General features: G+C 39.4%; 1 protein-coding gene across 3 annotated transcripts in view; it reads left to right on the top strand.

Annotated features, from left to right (window-relative positions):
• The first annotated feature begins 9,330 nt into the window (after positions 1–9,330).
• The window catches only part of LOC136443244 (glycine receptor subunit alpha-2-like), a 71,484-nt gene continuing 60,179 nt past the window's right edge, over positions 9,331–20,635 (top strand). The window contains exon 1 of one of the 3 annotated variants that reach the window (XM_066440407.1): positions 9,331–9,571. The gene's annotated coding sequence lies outside the window, so the exon portion shown is untranslated. The remainder of the gene's footprint in view (positions 9,572–20,635) is intronic. The other 2 variants (XM_066440406.1, XM_066440409.1) reach the window with 2 other exon arrangements.

Below are 20,635 nucleotides of genomic sequence, written 5' to 3'. Positions count from 1 at the left end.
TCATTGTAGTTTTGGTGATTTCACAGAGACACACAGCGATTACTGTGCAAAGTGCAGACTTACACCACCATATAGGTAAAATAAACATCCATGCAGTACAACATCACCTCATCTAATAAATCCCTTTATTACCTTCGGCGACGAAATGGTTTCGTCGACAAGGTTATTCGACGGTGCTTGTCTGTGTGTCTGTTAGTGAACAGAATAAGTCGAGAACGCCTGGATGGTTTGTTGTCGTAGTTGGTGTGTCGGTGTGTATGTGGGACATCTCAAGATGATTAGATTTTGGGCGAAGTGTTTTGCATAATTAACGAGAAAAGTGTAAAAAATGTGTTACATTGTATGCTGAAGTATGTGTACGGTGTTGGCTGTATTCCAATTTAAGGCGTCATGGATAGGGGCAAGGGTCCTGAGGGGTCATATTGGAGGCAGGAAACGTCAGTTACACAAATTGGCTGTCAGCCAGCTGTTGGCATTGGTAAGGTAGTCTCCAAGCAGAAGTATGGGTTGGCTATAGCAGGGGCAGGTTTTGCTTCAGACTTTGAAAGGGAATTACTCAAGAAGGGCTTGGTGGATGGTCATAAATTTTTGTAAGTACATAGCTTGAGTGCTGATGTACATGATTAGATACTTATTATGCAAATCAGTATCTAATTTGCATGATTAATGAGGAAAGTTTATACATCCATCAAAAGATAGGACTCTCAAACATGTGACATATGTAACTGAGGAAGAGAGAAATATTAATAGATATCAGCTTTGCAAATGAGAACCTCATTGACATAATTAATGAGAAAAACTATAACTCGAGATGGTCTTGATGGATGGTCATGATTTTTGGTATGTAGATAGCTTACGTGATGCTTTGTATGATTGGATGATAATTATGCAAATCAAATTCTAACTCACATGATTAATGAGGCAATTTTAAAAATCTGCTGTGTTCCATGATATGACTATTCAAATATGTGACATTTGTAACTAAGGAAGAGAGGAATGTTGATAGATAGGAAATATGCAAATGTTGGCCTAATTAGCATAATCAATGAGAAACTACTATAATTCCATACTAGTAAATGACGGTAATTTCATACTTGTGGCATTAGGAAGTTGTGTGAATGTGAACACCATGGAATCAAATTATGCTAATAAGGAGGGAGCTTATTTGCATAATTGATGATAAATGTTAGCATAACCTTCTTTGTTAAGCTCATAGTCATAACAAGGAGGTTTGGACAACTTATGTTATTTGGGTGAAGAGGGTCAACTGGTATGATTGATGATTGATGAAAAACACTCCTAATACGTCAGTCATAAAGGTCAAAATCATTTGACGAAGGTATGAGGTCGTAGAACTCTTGTTTAAATATAATCTAACTTTTTGTATTTCTTAGTACAACACCGGGAATAAATTATCTCAAGGGTGACGAAAGAATTAAAAAAAAACAGTGGTATGAAGAGTCAAGGTGAAATAAAATTTTGTGTATGTACGTAATGAGGAATACACAGTCTTTTTCCATGACGGCTCTGAAAGTTTTATAACACATCGAATATGCGACATCTGTGTGAATGGCAGCATCTAGTATTGGATTGATATTAATTCCAGTCTTAGCTTCAACTTTAACGTCTGTTTCAGTGGTTTGGCTGCTATAAAGATGATAAGGCACAGAAAATATGAACACTCGACTGACTTTGAAGGTGCACAGAAGCGCCTCACAGCGGCGAACGGCATTGCTGTATCGTAAGCTATCCACTTACATGTAACATACCTTTTGTACCTTCGCCGAGAAAGCTATGTTTTGCACAGCGTTCGTGAGTGTGTGTGTGTGTGTGTGTGTGTGTGTGTGTGTGTGTGTGTGTGTGTGTGTGTCCTTCAGTGTACACGATAACTTGAGAATGCCTGGATGGATTGTCTTCGTACTTGGTATATATGTAGGTAGGTCTTTTTGAGACCTCAAAATGATCAGATTTTGGACCCCCTAGCAACTTGCTATGGCACTGCAGCGGAACTTCCGCTTTTGATATCTCGTGTTCTGCTATGGCCATGATTTGTGAGTGGTAGATAGTTCCTAGAAGCTCGAAGGAAGAGAAAGTCGTGGTGGTTTGGTTCCCCCTAGCGGCTTTTTTTTAACTGCAGGAGCCGATTTCGTTTCCAATTTTGAAAGAGATTAACTCAAGAAGGGATTGACGGATCGTTATGACAAAATCATATGCTATTTATGAAAATCAGGAGCTTATCTCAATAATCAAACTGATCTGATTCATGCAAATGAGGTCATCATTTGCATAATGAATGGGGAACATTTTTGCCACTCGAAAAGGTTATAATGAACAATATTGTAGTCTCCGTAGTTTGAAAAAGAATATCCTCATACTCAACAAAAAGATGGCCGAAACACTCCCGTGTGCAACAAATCTTCGCATGCCTTTGCCCACGGATCTTTACCTGTCAGCCAGTGATCTGTGCCATCATATAGTTCTTTTTTTACTAATCTGGCCACACAATTCGCCATGCATTAGTATGTACAATATATTTGGTCATTTTAACGCTCCACAAACAACGTTGTAACGTTAACGTTCATTGTTTGGAATGTCCTCAAGTCTAATGTGTGTCCTTGTGAGTGAGTGGCTCATCTCATACATTACGATGTTGAGGTAGTTTGGAATGAGTCAGGATTTGTGTCGTTTTGTGCATAGAACTACATCGTAAAAGCTTTTTTATTGCAACATTTAAATATAGGACATGATGACGACATACTCAAGCTTACAGCTTATTATTGCGTCGCCATCAACAGAGTACATTACAAAAGTACAAAACAAATACTACAAATACTGAAAATGAAAAACAAATGCGGACATGCAAAGCACAGGACCAACAAATTATTTAGAATAAACTACATGACAGTAATCTTGAAATGAAAGAAAATTGAAATCAATATACAGATAAATATGTGAGCAGGTACTACAAGGCTGGTAGGATGGGGGTGTTGCTACTATACTCAAATCTTTTGGTTTCTTTTATAAATAGTTGGACGTACTGTAAGAGTTTGGCGCGGTTTGAATTCGAAAGGAATGGGGAGCCTTTAAGCAATAAGTGAATTAGGACATTATCAGAGAGATCATTGAAATTTATGACGTATCCTACCAGATTTTCTGAATTGCTGAAGAGTGAGGAACGATTTTGGCAGTTTCTGTGAAAGTTTGTGTGAACAGATACGTCATAATCATGACCTTGCCATCGGCCGCAACGCACGTCAAGGGCGACTGGACCCCTTGGCACCATAACGAGGCATATCAAAATGGAAAAGTTTTTCTTCCGGGACTTTTACTGTCACCCCTGACGACTTTGACGTCCAGAAATCTATTCCAGAGGTCAAGAGGTCGTTACGGACGGCGCTATTTGTCTCTCCTTGGCGTTCAAGTTGTTGTCCTTGAGGCAAGGACACCGCGACGATGACAAAACAGGAAGGATTGCTGCGGGATTTGAGCCTTGTACAAGTGTTAGGTATGTAGAATGCCTCCATCGCTCTTCATATACACCGCCACTACATGTGAAGGGGAATTCGTGCTGGATATTTCCCCTTTGGTTTTACAAGTCTGGATACGGAGCGAGTGTTCATTATTGAGACGAATGAGGACTTTGTCCCCGACCGAGACAAGGGCAAGAAAGAATTAACTGTTGACAAAAGTCCACATGAGGTTCAATCAAAAGGTTTTGCCCACCTTGTCCAATGGAAATTGAAGATGAATTTCACTTTGTCATGGAATGCTCTAGATATAATGTTTTACGTCATAAGCTTTTCACACTTCTCAAAAAAAGTACAAGTTTTAAGAGTCTCGATGCTACAGACCGTTTTGAGTACATATTTAAATGCAACAATCCCCAGAATGTGAACATAGGTAAATATCTAAACGACTGCTTTCACATTAGAAAAAATACTGAAACTAATGATTAAATCAATGATTATAACACAATATCGAAAACGTATGCTAGCCTTTATTGTATTGGTAATTATGATGTTAATTCTTATGCTATACTTCCACTTTGTGTGATGTTAATGAATTCTTGCCATACATTCTACCATGTACAATTGTCGTGCAATAAAGTTCTTCTATTAATATGCACCTATCTGTATGGGAAGGCTGACTCCGTCGTAAAGGCTACGGAAGGGTGCGCATTTGCTCGGAGCCAATGCGTTTTAGACACTGTGACGCTCCAACGAAATGCTAACAACCTACCTCAAGCAGGGAAGGTCAGAGAAACCTCCGTGGCGGAAACCTCTACTCTGCGCATGTTTAGATAATTGGACGGGTTCGAAGGATTGGCAAGATGTCAAGATCTCATTATCTGACGAAATGATATCGATCGTTCTGTCCACATACATTCATCATTATAGCTTTTTCACCAGCGGAGAAATTCTTTAGTCTTCTGAAATTAAAGTATCATGTTCCTACAATGGTCGACCAAAATTTACCTTATGATAATCATTCCTGCTTAACTCGAATCATAGGTCCCAAAATTTTCAAATATTTAGATAAATGGTTACGCTGTGGTCATACTAAAACATGCAGTTTTCCTTCGTAAAGAAATAGCTATGACCTTACACCTTAAACCGTAATTTAATTTTCTGTAGGGCATCCTCCCCACCCGACCTACGAAAATCAATTCTGAAGTGTTCTTCCCCTCGGCCAGTCGTGATAAAACTGCAGCTTTCCTCATGACGTCTTGACGTGCGGTGCGATTTTGATATCTAATGTTTAATTCACAGAGAGTCAAGCGCTGCTTTGCAGTCGTCACGTGGCTCGCTGTGGCCACTGATGTTCACATCTGTGCGATGCTCTTCCTCGATCCCTGTGGGAAATGTTAGCGGCAAGCGACGTCTCTATTACCGTTCCCTAACCTTCTGTGGCGGGCACAGATTATGGGGAGATGTCGCTTGGCCGTTCTGATGACAACAGAGCTTAGTGGAGCTTAAATGATAGGATCGGACATCCAAATTTCGTACCATTGTGATGACATAACATCGCAAATGTTTCCCTTGACCCGGCAGTATGGGCCACAGAACCAATAAAGGATGTTTATCGGCTATCAACACAATTTGGAGTAATAGCCATGAAAGGTTAATGGTGCCTTATCCACAGTTACCTCGGTAAGGATGAGAACCGGTTGTAAGCCTCGGCGTCCCCCGTTAACTTGGTCACCTGGGCGGAAAATTGGCCATCAGGCACGTAATCACGTCTTCAGGTCGCTGCCTAAGGCAACTGTACCTGGCGGTTCACAAATGGAATCCAACCTCTCTCCTAATGACACTGAAGATGTCCAACGACTATTGTATAAACAGGTGTGTCCGGGGTTCACATAATGTAGAGTGGCAAGGTGTGTGAAAAACGATAGTGCTACCGTTATGCTTTGGTCCCATTTCCAATTCGGGGCCCGACGGGGCAGCTTGTTGGAACGACAAATATGATGTAAAGGAAAAAAAAAGACACAAAATCAAAAAGAAATTCTCAATGATATATTGCGCAAACAGCCCGGCCGGGCCCCGGATCGTAAATGGGACCGTAGCATTATGCTACGTTCACATTTCCAAAGCGGGGCCCGGCCGGGTAGCTTGTGGGAAAAATACGATATAAAAGACAATAAAACACACAAAACGTAGAATAATTACTCCTTACCATAATTTCTTATAATCATTTTTTATTCTTTGTTTTCTCAAACAGCCCGGCCGGGCCCCGGCGTGGACATGTGACCCTAACATAAGCAGGCTTCCATGTGCAGGTAACTGCTAGGTATTTTGATGAGTGTGCAAGTTTCAAGACCGAGTGACCGTCTACTGGATTCCTGTGTGGTGCCATATTGTTGATGAATGATTTTCTCTGTTGAATCGTTTTTATACAAGAAAGGCCATTAATGTTACCATTATATTAACATTTGATTGCAGTGTTACACCCGTCTTATTAATTTGGCCAGAATCACATTAGCTAGCTAGGAGGCCGGGTTGATATTCATAATACGGCTGGCTTAAAGAGAAATCTAGACTATCTGCTACGATGCATATCGATTGTTTAATAGCTATGAAAGATGTCTTAGCAGAAGTTTGCTTATCATATTTGATATCATAACAATCATGATTCCTACGGCTGCCATTAACGCGAGTTACGAAATAATCAATATTTCGGCTGTTCCGCGTTAAGACATACTATTGCTTAAGGCTTGATGCTATCGCTGTGCGAAAAAGGCACATTCATATACCTGTCAACTTTAATTAACTTGCAACTTCCATATACATCAAGCCGGGGCCAAGCTAAGAGCAACCGACAGGTGTATTCATAACCTTATTTCATTATTTGTTACCGCTGTACCTGTTGCTGCTTTTTTGTCTATCTGAATTTTCAATGATGTTCATCTGTACCTCTGTCCTGTTGTCATATGTATCCCTTTTATTTTAGAAAAAGCACAATGCACGTAAATTAAGCTTCATTCATCCGTTCATTCATCCATCCATTCAACCATTCAATCATTTTTTTGCAAAGTACAGGGATAATTGTAGCTGGTACCACAATTTAACAACAAAGATATTGCAGTTTAGGATAGCATCAGGTTATATTTCTAATCAATAACGTGCACTGTCATATTGATCATACATGTTTGTTTACCAAACCTCAGTAGCTAATGATCCCCTGTTTATTTGTTTGTATTATTCAGATCTCCATTAGTGTAAAATTTTTACAAATTTTACGCTATTCTCTCTGGAGTCCGCATAAAGTACAAATCAAATATTTTTACTGATTTGCATACATAATTTCTTCGATGTATCTCGCTCCCTTATCCCTTAAAATTTAGAGTTTTCTTTCAACCCAATTGGGAAGTTCAGCCCCACTGATTGTATCGTTTGTGATAATTACAGTTTGCACATAATTGTCATAGGACGTTGAAAGATGATTTGGCATGTCATTACCTACCATCACTGGGTGTCCACAAGATTAACAATCTCATATACAAGCTTTAGGCAATCAATGGTCACCGTATATGTCTCCATATCTTGGCTTAGCTAGACCTTCATCTCAGGATATCTGTCCCTTCAAAGGATACTTGATTGCACTGTTTGATTGTTATCGACGTTATTGGATTGTCCTAGGCAAAATACAAGGCAGCCACTGGTCAATGAATCTTACAGGAACAGGGTGTTGTAGAACTAGATTTGGTATGTTTTGTATCACTGTTCCTAAGGTATATGAAGTTGAAGAAGCACCCGCCTTCCCAGTTTTAAAGCTGTATACTTGTCGAATGTATGGTAGGAAGATTGTGTTTAGAAATCGACTTACACAAATATACCATGGCATCTCACACCAGCGCAGCTATCTTCTTATTTCACCAGGGGTTTAGCGTTTTTCTAATAAAGGGCTAGGCTGATGCACAGTCTGAGAGTCATGATTAATAACTACCGAATACTTTTAATCGAATCAATATCTAGGCTGTACCTTAACTTCAGGAACAAAATCCTGCATTGATTGTTTCCTGCCTCTGCTGTATTGAGTATCTGAACACGTCCAATAAGACGGAAAATGCCTTGATCTGATCGGGACGTTCGAACCACTATGGGGTCCCACAGTCAATATACGTTTCTAGCCATGGACAGTCTATGGCATAAATACTCACTCATCTTTGCCATACCCAATGTTGATACAAAACAGAAAAAATGCCACAAGTCTGAAATTCCAGTTATCCACCAATATGGAATTCGAGTATTTTCTCATTGATCAATATGTAGATTAGGTCTTCAGTCCCAATTTGCCTAATTTGCACTTCATTTTGTACATATCTGTCAAAGCTACCTGCAAATTAAATAATACGAAAATCTGTCGTTCCTTTCTTCAGTTATTCTCCTTGGAAGATTTTGACAAAAACGCCAATGCAGGTCCACTGTCACATACCAGGGGGGCCAAACAAATTACGCCCTTGACCTTTGTTATCCCAACACCTACCCACATACCAAATATCATTAAAATCCAGCCAGGTGTTCTTGAGGTATGCTGACTTCAAGCATCCGGACACACACAACTTCGCACGCAAATACACACACAAACACACTCAAAACAATATCTCCATTAAAAAATCTCCATTTTCATGGAGATAATAACGACACAATACATAACGGAACCATTAACACTTTTCATGACTGTCGCCCTTCGGGCATGTATGACTTATTATCATTATGTGGTTTCTGAAAAGATAAATATCGCATTTGCCAATATTGTAATTTAGATAATATTGAGGACGAGTGCCATTTTGTTGTCGATTGTACACTACACAACAATGAAAGAAATATTCTCTTTAATTTTATACTAGATAAGTTTCCTAGTTGTCAATATTCGAATAGCACGGAAAAACTCGTATTCCTTATGGCACTAGACAAGCCATGTATCAAAGGCTCAATATGTTCATACATATACAACTGTATTAAGAAGCGAGAAGAAATTGAGCCTGTACATAACAGTATTAATCAGTCTTTAGATGTTTTAATATCACTGTAATTATACCACCGCTTTATCACCATGACCTGTACTTTGCTTGTAAGAGCAGAAACGTGCAATAAAGGTCTTTCATTTTTCATTCAACACATTTTTTCAATCGTTGAGAAGATAAAGCTTTTTGTTAACAACCACTATTGTTGTTTTTGTCTCTTAAAACTTCAGCATCGCATTGTATGTACACCTTTTGCTCACTCTGAATTCGAAAAGAAGACCAGGTAGTCCTGTCAACTGTGTCACGCACCTACATGTTGGGGTGATTTATTTCCTGGGTGGCGTTCTATCGACCCCAGATCCTCCGGGGATTTCAACTTGATTATCGGACGATTATAGTCCGTCTACACCTGCCGACACCACGAATCAATCGCCAACGCGCTGGGAAATTAGACAATTAGAGATCAACTAGCCAGGGTATGCAAATAATGCAGTAACATCCTTTGGTGGTAAGTATGCTTTGCTACACGATAGAAAGCGGTAGCTTTCTCATTATTATTTCTGACTGCTTTATTTGAGGTTTTTCCGCTTTTGAAATTAGTCCTTGCCTACAGGTTGACCCCTTAACGCCCGACTGATTGGTTGGTTTTTTGGTTGGTTTGTTGGTTGGATACGTACGGAGTACGATACAGATTAGCCTAAGCAGAAGGAAGGCGTCACGGCAGTATGCTGAAGACAATTTGATGAAATAAGAAGGGAGGCGCTTAGTGCTTAAACAGCAGGTGGACCCCGATTGATTTTTCAGCTTCAAGGATTCTAAAATTGCCCTTCTCGCAGTTTGGCGTTAGCGCAGCCTGGTGAAGTCAGTTTTATCAAGACCGGTCTGCAAACGTTAGCAACCAGGCTAAATAGACCTGGCCCGTAACAGAAGCGAACGGTACAAGGCTCTAGTGAGGAAGAAAACAGACCAATCACAGACCCGGGCACATCCACGGGCTCAGTTTTGTATCCTGTTCTGCAGTGATTCTACTCTGACGAGAACCCATCATTCCAGCAGGATCCTCCAGCGTTCCGGCTCTGGCGGGAAGATGCCGTCTGCGTAAAGGTATGTTTAGATAAAGTGATTAGTTTTTGTCCAATCATGTATTTGCGATAATCAAGCACATAGCATGTATTTTCTAGGCAACTGTATGCAATTAGATATTAACTTACTTGCTCATTGAGATGTCATCTGCCGTTCTATAAAGAATCTATAGATACCGTTGTTGTTTATTGCTCTTTTAAAACGATGAGTGTTTTTCATAAATGCGAATTCTGCGACTTCTATAGAAAACTGACTGCCGTTCGCGGATCCTTTGCAATGGATATGATTCTCTCACTTGCCCTGGTTGTACGGACTACAGACCCACATGTAGTCCACAGCAAGCAGCCAACCCGGCAAATTACACTGTACGTAAAATAATTCAGTCCCAACTTTACGTCACGGGAACTAACCATGTATAAAACGAATTGAAAAAAAGAGTCGAAAATTTGCCATACTTTTCAGTCATTTGAATATTTCGTGTTGACGTGGCACATATTTAACAACGACTGTCATTATGAGTTGTGCAATTATCCGCACTTAACGCTGCGGGGTATGTAGGAAGAGTATCTAGCGTCAGCAAAAATCCGCGGGACGATGTCACCGAAGTGAAGACCGCGTAAACTGGTCCGTCATACATCACTCTGTAATGTTCCCAGTCGGAATCAATGCCAGATGGGCACATCTTCACAAAATGGCATGCAGAGAAAAACATACGGTACGGCACGTATTGCTTTGGGAAAATACCTAGATATGAATAGAATATGCACTGGAATCAGAAATGAATACTGCTGTATCACATTTTGTGATATTTTTCACAATGTTGACACGCGCGTCTTTATCGTTGTACGTCGTACATTTGTATAGCTTCGGTTACATCTTTGTTCGGATTTAAACCGAGCTGTTGAAAATCTCCCACATTCCCGATGACGCACAAGATGTTGAATAAGCTCATTCGATCTGGACGAGAGGATATTTATTCTGCCGCCATCCAGCTTTAATTTCCGTGTGATGTATGTTGCTGTACTGACCCGTTTCTTTAAGGGCCACATTGAGTTCAAAGAAACGCATTCTTGCAATCCTCCAATCTCGAGGAAACCGGCTAAGAAAGACACAATGCCACTGCCGTACCAGATGAAAAATTGTGGAGATAGTATCGCAAGATGTTGCCTTCTTTTTGCTGGAAACGTTTCATACGAGAAAAAGTTAATGCTCTTGGCGAGTCGCTTAATCTTGTTGTTGCAGCGCGGTGCAATTTAGATAAGAAGAGCTGGAGTCGTGACCGCCTGGAGCGCTAGAAAAATGACACCGTGCCTTCAGATACACACACTAGAAATTTCGGGATTCCTTACACATAAGAGACTTTTGAATTTTAAACATGCAAACTGAATTTTACCCTCCCTACCACGTTGTATGGTCGTTAATGTATTTTAGATATGAGGGCGCCGTTTGTTTTACCAGATCTACAAGTGTCAAAATGAAGTCATCTAGAGCCTTCGTGATCATTAGAACAGCTTTTAATCATCGCTTTCTGCGACTGTATCAATGTTTTATCCAGCATAAGCAGGTTTAAGAGAAATAGCCGTTAGACGAAAAGGCCCACAGTGTCATACTCTCATGAATATTCATGAGTTCGGACATTGGTCTCCATGACGTCATTACTACTTCCGCCGAACAGAACTTGACAACTAAAGGTACACTACAGCATGGGCGATCAACAGAAGCATATTTTGTAGGCGTTGACCCCAAAATAATGTTCTAAATCAGGTGTTCCCAAGTGTGAATTTTGGTTAGCTGACTATAAGTCAGTTTAGTTTAGTTTAGTTTAGTTTAGTTTAGTTTAGCTTAGTTTAGTTTAGTTTAGTTTAGTTTAGTTTAGTTTAGATTAGTTTTGTTTTGTTTAGTTCAGTTTAGTTACATTTAGACTTAGAGAATCCTTAGATTTTGAAGAAAATAAAAGATTGCATAAATACTGTCAAGTCATGATACATGTCTATTGTGATGTAAATATTATGTGTACAGAAATATGTTGGTAACCAGTCGAGAGCTTAGCTTCATATTTCATTTTACATAACTTGTCGTTTGATATTCACGAAGGTCTGCGCGTTTTAAAAGATTGATATTAGCGTAGGTAAAATTCAATATTGTTGGTATTATATGTTGGGCTGGAAAGGCAGGGGATGTGGATACGCATTGATAGCAATACATGTATGACGAGTTCTACTTTTTTTTGCTCCTAGCTAGTTGATATATTGGATACATTTCCCCAGCAACCATCTTTTGTCATTTCCATGAGGCTACAAGACTTTGTATTGAGATCATTCAGACGCTTCTGTTATTTCTAAGACAAAGAACAACTAACTATGGCATGCTTGCTTCGTAAGTGTTTTGTCAGGCATGTATCTATTCGAACCAAAAACATTGAGTGCAAAGAAAGAGATTGCCGAATGAGCAATAGCGCTCTTCGTTTAACAAATTTCATGCCGCTTCAAAGACTATCTCCGATGAAGACGTTGTATGGGATGCTGCATATACAAATACTCGGGCTGCTGCGGGTTGACATTATCTTTTGCTTGATTTATAGCTCATGGGTTTCTCAGTCGTAAGGCTGAATGGAGCATAAAGGAAATAAACCCAGTGAAGAATGGCCGCTTTACGCACAAAGTTGCGCCGCGATAAGGCCGAGTCGTCATCGCCTGGGGCCACGGTCGAATTGAGGATTAGTTCCGAGGAATGTGCGCCGCTGCCTTTTCCATTTGCTTTTTGGTATCTCTGTGGAGAGAGAAACACGCTAGCATGTCTGCAAACGGGGATTTAGGGTTTATATTACTCGCGGGGCCTGGTCAAGGTAATGTCGGAGTCTCCCGAAGAGTATCCTCGCCGGTGGGGAAGCGGTTTTCCTGGTTTAGAGTTTCAAGGACCTAGGGAGTGAAAGTGCGTCATAGAACGTCACGCTGCCATTGTCGTACCAGACCTCGTTTTGACACAAGGTACTTCGGTAGTCATGACCGTTTGAAATAGCTTCTTAATGGTCACATCAGGATTTTGTACATATGGTCCGACTTCGACAGCATCTAGAGCTTATAGCATCTAAAGACGACGAAAGCGCACAATTATTTCGTCGGGCTGAAACATTAGGTGTGAGAGTTCAGATATACAAACATAGCATGCATCTAAACATCCGAAGATGAGCAAGATCATGACCAAATGGTCACAACAATGACTTGTACGTTGTATCGAAATGATTTGAATTATGACGATACTCTCATAGTATAATCTCAAAAATAAAAATAAATTATTTCGTAGGGCTTAAACATTAGGTGTGAGAGTTCAGATCTGCAAAAAGGCATGCATGTACACATCTGAAGATGAAACTGATCATGACCAAATGGTCATAACAATGATTTGTTGTATCGAAACGATTTGAATTATGACCATACTCTCATAGTATAATCTCGAAAATAAAAAGAAAGTAATTGATTAATGTTCAAGTTATGTTTTTAAAAGCAATGGAGATACCATGTACCTGAGCTTGTGATTAGAAGGTTGGATAGACCAGACGGGAACTATAGGTCATCGATATGTCATCTTGACATTTTCTGGCTGACAAATTGCATCCATTCTTTGGGGCTTTTAGAATCTATGTAAGACATTGATATATTAGTGTGCTTTGATAGGAAAATCCACTTCTATAACCTTCTGTCCCAGAAAATACTAGAGTACTTTTAAAAACAAATGGAGGGCTCTGAGGGTCATCCAGGATTTAGCCTATCACAGGGAGGGTAACTTTCTTTAAGTGCAGGGATTTAAGTGCACTTATAAACTTGAAAAATTTGAAACGTCTTATATGATTAATATGATAGTGCTTCTGATAACTTAAATCACGTATATTTTGACGTTAGGGCAAAGTCGTGTAGTTTTGGGCCCCCGAGCAGTTGATTTTTGAACTACAGGGGCGTTTTTTTTAAAAATCTGTCAAAGAGAATAACTGAATAAAGGATGTACGGGGTGTAATGTGCATGATTAGTGAGGAAATTCTATCATTCCAGTGTTTTCCATAAAAGGAAATGTAATTTCTTGAATATGGGACTAATACCAAACATTATTAATGCGAAAATGGCATAGCTCCTTAGTGGTAAGTGATAGGAATTTCATATATGCGACATGTGCAAGATAGTCAAAGTTGACCACCACCCTGCATAAATCATGTAAATCTAAAAGTCATTGCATAGAATTTAAAAATGTTTAAGCTCATATTATTTCATGGTCGCCGAACTCTAGACTTTGCTTTTGCTTTCGATCAGCAGCAGTCCATAACCCCTCTCTAAAGATATAGGTGGTTTATGTAGATGAAATAAATGTATAATTCTAAAGGCAATTTAAATATCATTGAATTCACTGACTAGATCACACTTTTACATACATTTGCAGGATACACGTTTGGCACTCTTACATTGCCATGGTGAGATGTATACGATATGGAATGTGGTTCGTAAATACATAAACCATGAACGGTACAAGTCCTCTTCATGCAGCAGGAAGCGTACTGGATGTGACAGGCGAGCAGATGCCTAATGCTATTGCATCGTAGACATATGACTTTGCATTACCAGGCGAGCCGCTTGGTTTCCTCAGAGGCGGGATGGTGACAGAAATGCCAGAGGCTTATCTGGGCAGTACAACCATGTTGTGTTGAGCCCCATCAGCGGAGGGCTGTAAATTTGGACATCAGCGACAGAAAGAGGACACCAGCGTACGAGAACTTATGGAGCAGATTCCAACATTGGTCATAGAGGAAATTAACGTAGAGCATCGTTTGTTGGTTAATACATTGCTTGATCCATCCTTAGCATAAACGTGTTATACCATAGACTATAACAATTATAAGTAAATTTGGACATCAGCGACAGAAAGAGGACACCCGTGTACGAGAACGTATGGAGTAGATTCCAACATTGGTCATTGAGGAAATAAACGTAGAACATAGTTTGTTGGTGATACATTGCTTGATTCATCCCTAGCATAAAACGTGTTATACCATAGATTACCACAATAGGTTATGCATGTCATATTTAGCTTTTATAAGTTGCACATAAACTTTGTACTCGATGGTTACAAACATTCAGACATTATGAACTTGATTGCCTGTTCACATTGTCAGTGATTGATTGATTTTGGACATTGTTGGAATATCACAGGTAACATATCAAATCACCTTTTTTTCTGATAAACTTAAACTATCTTCAATTTCATCGGATGATACAGTCTTTTTTTTCAAATTAACGTTACATATACAGAGGTAGTGATTTCGTCGTGGTTTCATTCTTAAGATTTTTTAATGTAGTTATATCATGGTTTATATATGACGAATTTCCTCAACAGCTCTGTTCTGTTATTTCAAAGTTGCGTCCGATTTCGTCACACAGCATCATTAATGGTTTGTGGCGTGAAGATTGATTTCGCCAAGTCTACCGTGAGCCCAAGCTCGCAGTTCGCAAGATCTGGTCGGATAAAACTGGTTACGGGCGGTTCTGCATCCTTTACTCAACATCAACCACTCCGTAACACCTGTAGGTGCGTATGTATAAACAAGCTAATGCACTGTGACTGTATATTGGTCTTCCCAATGGTATAACATCAGAAATTTCCATATAGCTGGATCAGCTACACTTCCTATCCTCTATCTTGAGGCCCGATAACAATAGGTTTGCTGTTGCTGACTTCATAATATATATTCGCTTAATAAATGAAATTTGAACAGGCACTTTTTTTCAATACAAAAATCCTAATTATTTGAATTTCTACCGTAATACATGAGATACGCTACGGACAAAAATTAAGCCTAAGTTACTTTACAATCTAAATAGCATAAAGTAGTGAGTATGACTCTATGTGCCTCTCTGGTGGGTTGGGCAACAGCATTAGCTGGTCGGATAAGTGCGTTGATTCCCGATGGTCTACATGTTCTATTGCCTCGGAACACATTGATTGTGCATCTCTCATGTAGCATCCCCACCGGACGCACGGGATCATAAACCGCATTTACTTTATTGTCTAGTGGAGTTCTATAATGCACGGGATGCATCGGATGGGAACTTCCTCGACAGCCTGTGCATCATAGCATCAGCTAAGTGTGTAATGGTGTATCATGGTGTTCCCTTGGGACTTCGTCAAAGTTCTGATCATTCACGTATTCTCATTCAGTCATTCAATACATGCTGTGCTCGTTATATTCTACCGATATCTTTGATGCCAAACACGATATTTCTTGGAAAAGCAACGCAGCATTCCACTCAACGTTGCCAAAATTAGGTTATTGCATCGCAGAAGAAATATAACAATCCTCAGGGAAAAGTATATACTACTAGAAAAAATCAATCGTAAAAAAATATATTTGCTTAGCTTAATTGTGATAGAGTGAAAGATTTACCGAGAGACATGCTGAAAATGAGGTAAGGCGAACAAAATTTGAATTGGAAAGAGTGGTCCATATAAATCTACAATATATCCATTTTACTGTTTTGCACGTGTTGGTTTGATGACCATGATATGATTAAGCTTACCGCATCTGGTGGACGAGGAAGATGAAGAACTTAGCAGCATTCTCAATTTAACTTGAAACACAGTGTTAGATGGCATGACAAAGACACCCTTTGGGTATTACCAGGTGTACGTGCGAAAGTTGGAAAAGAATCTGCTGTCATGCACCTAGCATGGACGGCATTTCTACAAAAGGAATGATTTTAGTGCCAGGGGTAGCTACAATGGCCGGCCGTTGAGGCACTGTGATCTATTCTCTGGCATGTATGAACTACCAAAGGAGTCAGGGGATCCATAGATAGAGAGAAAGATATGATGCTCCCGCCGTGTCTTAAACGGAAACAGATAGGGCAACTGGCCATTGAGCTTTGAAAGCAGAAAAAATGGCACAGTCTTTATCTATATAGCTATGAGACAACTTTGTAGATGACTCAACTGTCGTTGTGTGTGCAACAGTGACATTTTTAGGGGGTACGTAATGATGCGTTACGTCCGTCTAGGAGAAGGTTAAATTGCATAAGAAAAATGAAGATAATCATGAAAAATGACCAATCCCAAAACTGTTGATGCCACCGAGGTCCCAACGGACTCATTGATTTGCAAAGCTATGTCGACGCCATCCCTGAATATGAACAGAAAATTGGTTCTATTACTCAATGTAACGCGTATGTGGCACTTTAAAAGATGTCGTATGTTATGGATTTGTCACTTATTTTTGGCGCAGAGTTTTGATCGAATAGATGAGGGTACAGCTTCCGCTTAGGCAAAGCTTCATGAGACCCAGACGACAGGAGCTATATATTATCGTAAGCAATCAGGCAGACCTACTACCAGTAAATATAATCCACCTGGCGGCATAGAGATTTATATCTTAAAATGTACCCACTTTGAGACGAGACTCTTAAAGTCGGTGGCGTTTTCTGCTGTCAGTGTTTTGTTTATGTATCTGTCTAAGTTCCTGGAACCATTCATTCCAAAGAAAATGATCCTAAATGATAAGCTTTTGGTTTGGTTTAGTTTGGTTTACTAAGATCCCCATAAGTGATACATCACTATATTCTTCTTCCTGGAGTCCATTTTAGAATTATGCAAATCATAGCAACGGAAATATAGAATGAATTATGCGTTTCAATGAACAGACAACAAACATAGACATGAGCTCAAAGACAGACAAATAACAAGTTAAGGTAAAATAAGATAATTCAAATGTACAACAAATTATTCAAACAAAGCGCACATTTGAAATTAACAGAGAACTCAATAAAGGAAACGTGAGCGCAAATTCCGAGTGGGTGTCAGAGGTCGAATAAAAATGTTGTATATTAATAATTCAAAGCACAATTTACTGTGTGTTTCTGACAGATTTTGGGTTTATGACAGATATTAGAGAAGAAAAGCGGAACAAGGAGGTTAGAAATCAGTCAAACAGAACAAAGACAAATACATTAGATCGCAAATTCACAACGACATTCTAAAGCTATCTTCCACTTCGAAGAAGTCTGAAATGATGCTATTATCAAAAGGTAATCACCATTCTTGATTGTTTTAATCTAAAGACAATGTGCAATATAGACTTGTGTCACTTGAATTACATGTAGCCACAAAGCTTACTTGCTTCGAATTCAAAAATAACTATTAAATGCTAAAGCGTTCCATTTTTGCTGCATCTCGCAGCATACGTTAGGTTAGACATTTCAAAGTAGGATAGATACAAATATGATATACATCACATTGGACGACTATGTCATTTTGGAAGACTCCATCGGCAAATATGTGATTTATGATCACATCGCAAGGAACACGAAAACGCTAATAGTTCTTTCCATGCCTTTATGTTGTGTCTATTAATGCCCGACGTATATTAGACATCAATAGATTAAGGTAATTATTCTGCACATTGGTAAACAAAAGTTTAGACGTATCTCGTGAAGACAGCTTATTTGATACACATCACGACAACAGTTGTAGCGGCATGATCAAACGTCATTTGTGCTGAACGTTACATCATAGCACATGTAAGTCGTACGTCTTGACTTTCTATTACGTTCGTTATGCATAATTGGTGACAAAAATGTACAACCGTTACGCCAAATCAGACAGAAGCTATTCGTCATGTTTTGACAGCCAGATGCTGTTGGGGTTCGCTGATTACGTGCATTTCATTTGTGTGTTTATGAGAATAAATAGCAAATGAGAGTGATATAAGCCGACTGATATACGCGTTCTATTATGTCATACCTGGGCAACGTTCGATACGGGTGTTCCGCATCGTGTGGTAATTTTCCGTATCACACGGGGTTCTAGACTTGTATCACACATGATTCCATAGAATATTTAGAATGCATTTCGAGTGCGCCGCTGTCGAAAATTCGAATACTGGATTCGGAGGTTGGAATCGATGATGTTACGATTTTTTTTCGAGGACACAAAACTCTCAGTTTCAGGTGCATTTCGCATTGAATTGCGTGTTTTCTCGGGTGGGTATGACAAAAATAAAATTCAAGACGTTGTATTCCCCATCACCCTCGGTCCCAGCCCTCCCGCGGGTCGGCCGTCGGGCGATCCTACCCGCGGTTGGGCTAGTCTCGGGTGATACGGAATATCCCGTGTTGTAGATCTATATTTACGTCCTCTGCAATACACCTTAAAGACGCTTCATGACTTTCTCCTCTTTTCAGTCACAAAGCAATTAAAAGTCTGCAGTAAGTAAAGAATGAGTGACCTTTTCATAACTGAGTATGCTATAAATATAGTTTCAAACTGTAGGGTCTTCACGTATCTAACGTCATTTTTCACGTTACAAACGTCATTTCTACATTCAAAGGAAACCCAAGCAATATTTCGGCCAGATTTTGAAAGTCAATTTATTTAGTCATTTCTATACGTGATTATTTCAAAGAACACTATCGCAATGTATAGCGACGTCCACGATGCAAAAAAATACGCTACCGTTGTGATGTGAGAACTCATTGAAAATCAGTTTTTTTGTAGGGTCGCGAAATTAAGAAGATAATCATCATACGGCACGTTTTTGCGCAGTTTTGATTAAGATGCTCAAAGTTCCTACGGAAATGTGCTAAACAGTGTTAGTAAATGTCACTACCATAAAGATTTCAGGATTATTTTATTTCCATTTTTTGCACTAATATTGCTTTGGTTGCCTTTGAGAAGAAACATCATCTTCAAATTGGGTAACAATAACAGCATACAGTTGAATAATGCCGCCACAAGGGGTGATTTATTAAGTGTTATGTTTTAGAGGATCATGCGATTTTAATCGCAAAATAGAGTCCTTCATCAATTTTCGTGATCATAATACCCTTATCTGCCCGAACCGTCTGCCGTTACTAATGCGTTGCCTTTGTTTTTTAATCTGACATGTATATCTTCCTATGATACATTGAGGTAAGCCATGACTAAGTGCTTTGTGTATTTTTGTTTCTCAAAATCAAATTCATTTCTTATCGTATGCTTTTTTGGTAAGGTATGAGAAAACAATGGTAAACTGTTCCAAAAGTCACCGCGCTGCTTTCCAGATACAAAGATACGATAATCCCACATGAAACAAAAGGATTAAGGGGACTGAAATGTATTTGAGGTCTTAAGTAAGCATGTTTAGTGTTGTCTATTGTCATCAATCACGTTCATGCCTGTAGTGAGACAAGTTGCGACACAAGAATGAACAGCCGATGACGTCAAGCGGAATCGCCATGCCGTTATACTGGATAAAAAAGATTCTGACTGTACGGTCATAGTATGCGTAGTCCAGAAAAATGGCGAGTTGTGTTGGTGTATTGGTGGAGTATAGCCAAAGATGGACCCTTGCAGGATTGGTACATTTGCAATACAAAATTTGAACGTATTAGTCGTAACAAGGAAGTCTCATGTAAGGATTTGTGTTGTTTTGTCTTGTGGGTAAAGAGCCTTATTGTTGGCCTGATGCTACTGTAAAGCCTCACTCCATGACTGTGATGTATTTCTGCTGCGAAAGAAAAATTTGGCCTATCTAAGGCTTGACGTTGTGTCGTTCAATATCAGAAAATATCAGATATTTACAAGAAAACATATTGTTGATTGTTCTCGGCTTGACAAGGCGCATAGCCATATTGCCGTTGACTCCCCTCCCGTGTTGCTTTTTTCACAAAAACAACAACATTGGAATGAACGGAAAATTTATCCCAATTTCCATGCACTCTGTTTGTGTCACCATACAGTTCCTCATTGTTTATCAAATTGTAGTTTTTACAATTTATGAATAATATGTGCATAGAAAATGGGGAGAAATCTACTGAGGTAATTATCCGCGGGTATTTTCTTGATTTATTCCCGAACGCCAGTAATTAATAGAATATCATCAACGCGTAGAGAAACGTTCTCGAATGTGCCCAAATTGATATAAGAATATATGTAGAGATAAAAAGAAATATTAAAACCCGCCGTCAAAATATGACAGATTGCACTAATTTCACCGCAGCGAGTTACTCTGCTTTGGTGCTCAGTTAATGAAATTTACATATAGATAACGGCAATGCTTTTGGCAATGGCGCC

This window comes from Branchiostoma lanceolatum, chromosome 10 (genome assembly GCF_035083965.1).
Source record: "Branchiostoma lanceolatum isolate klBraLanc5 chromosome 10, klBraLanc5.hap2, whole genome shotgun sequence".
Taxonomy (NCBI): Eukaryota; Metazoa; Chordata; class Leptocardii; order Amphioxiformes; family Branchiostomatidae; genus Branchiostoma; species Branchiostoma lanceolatum.
This window is presented reverse-complemented; position numbering and strand designations above follow the sequence as displayed.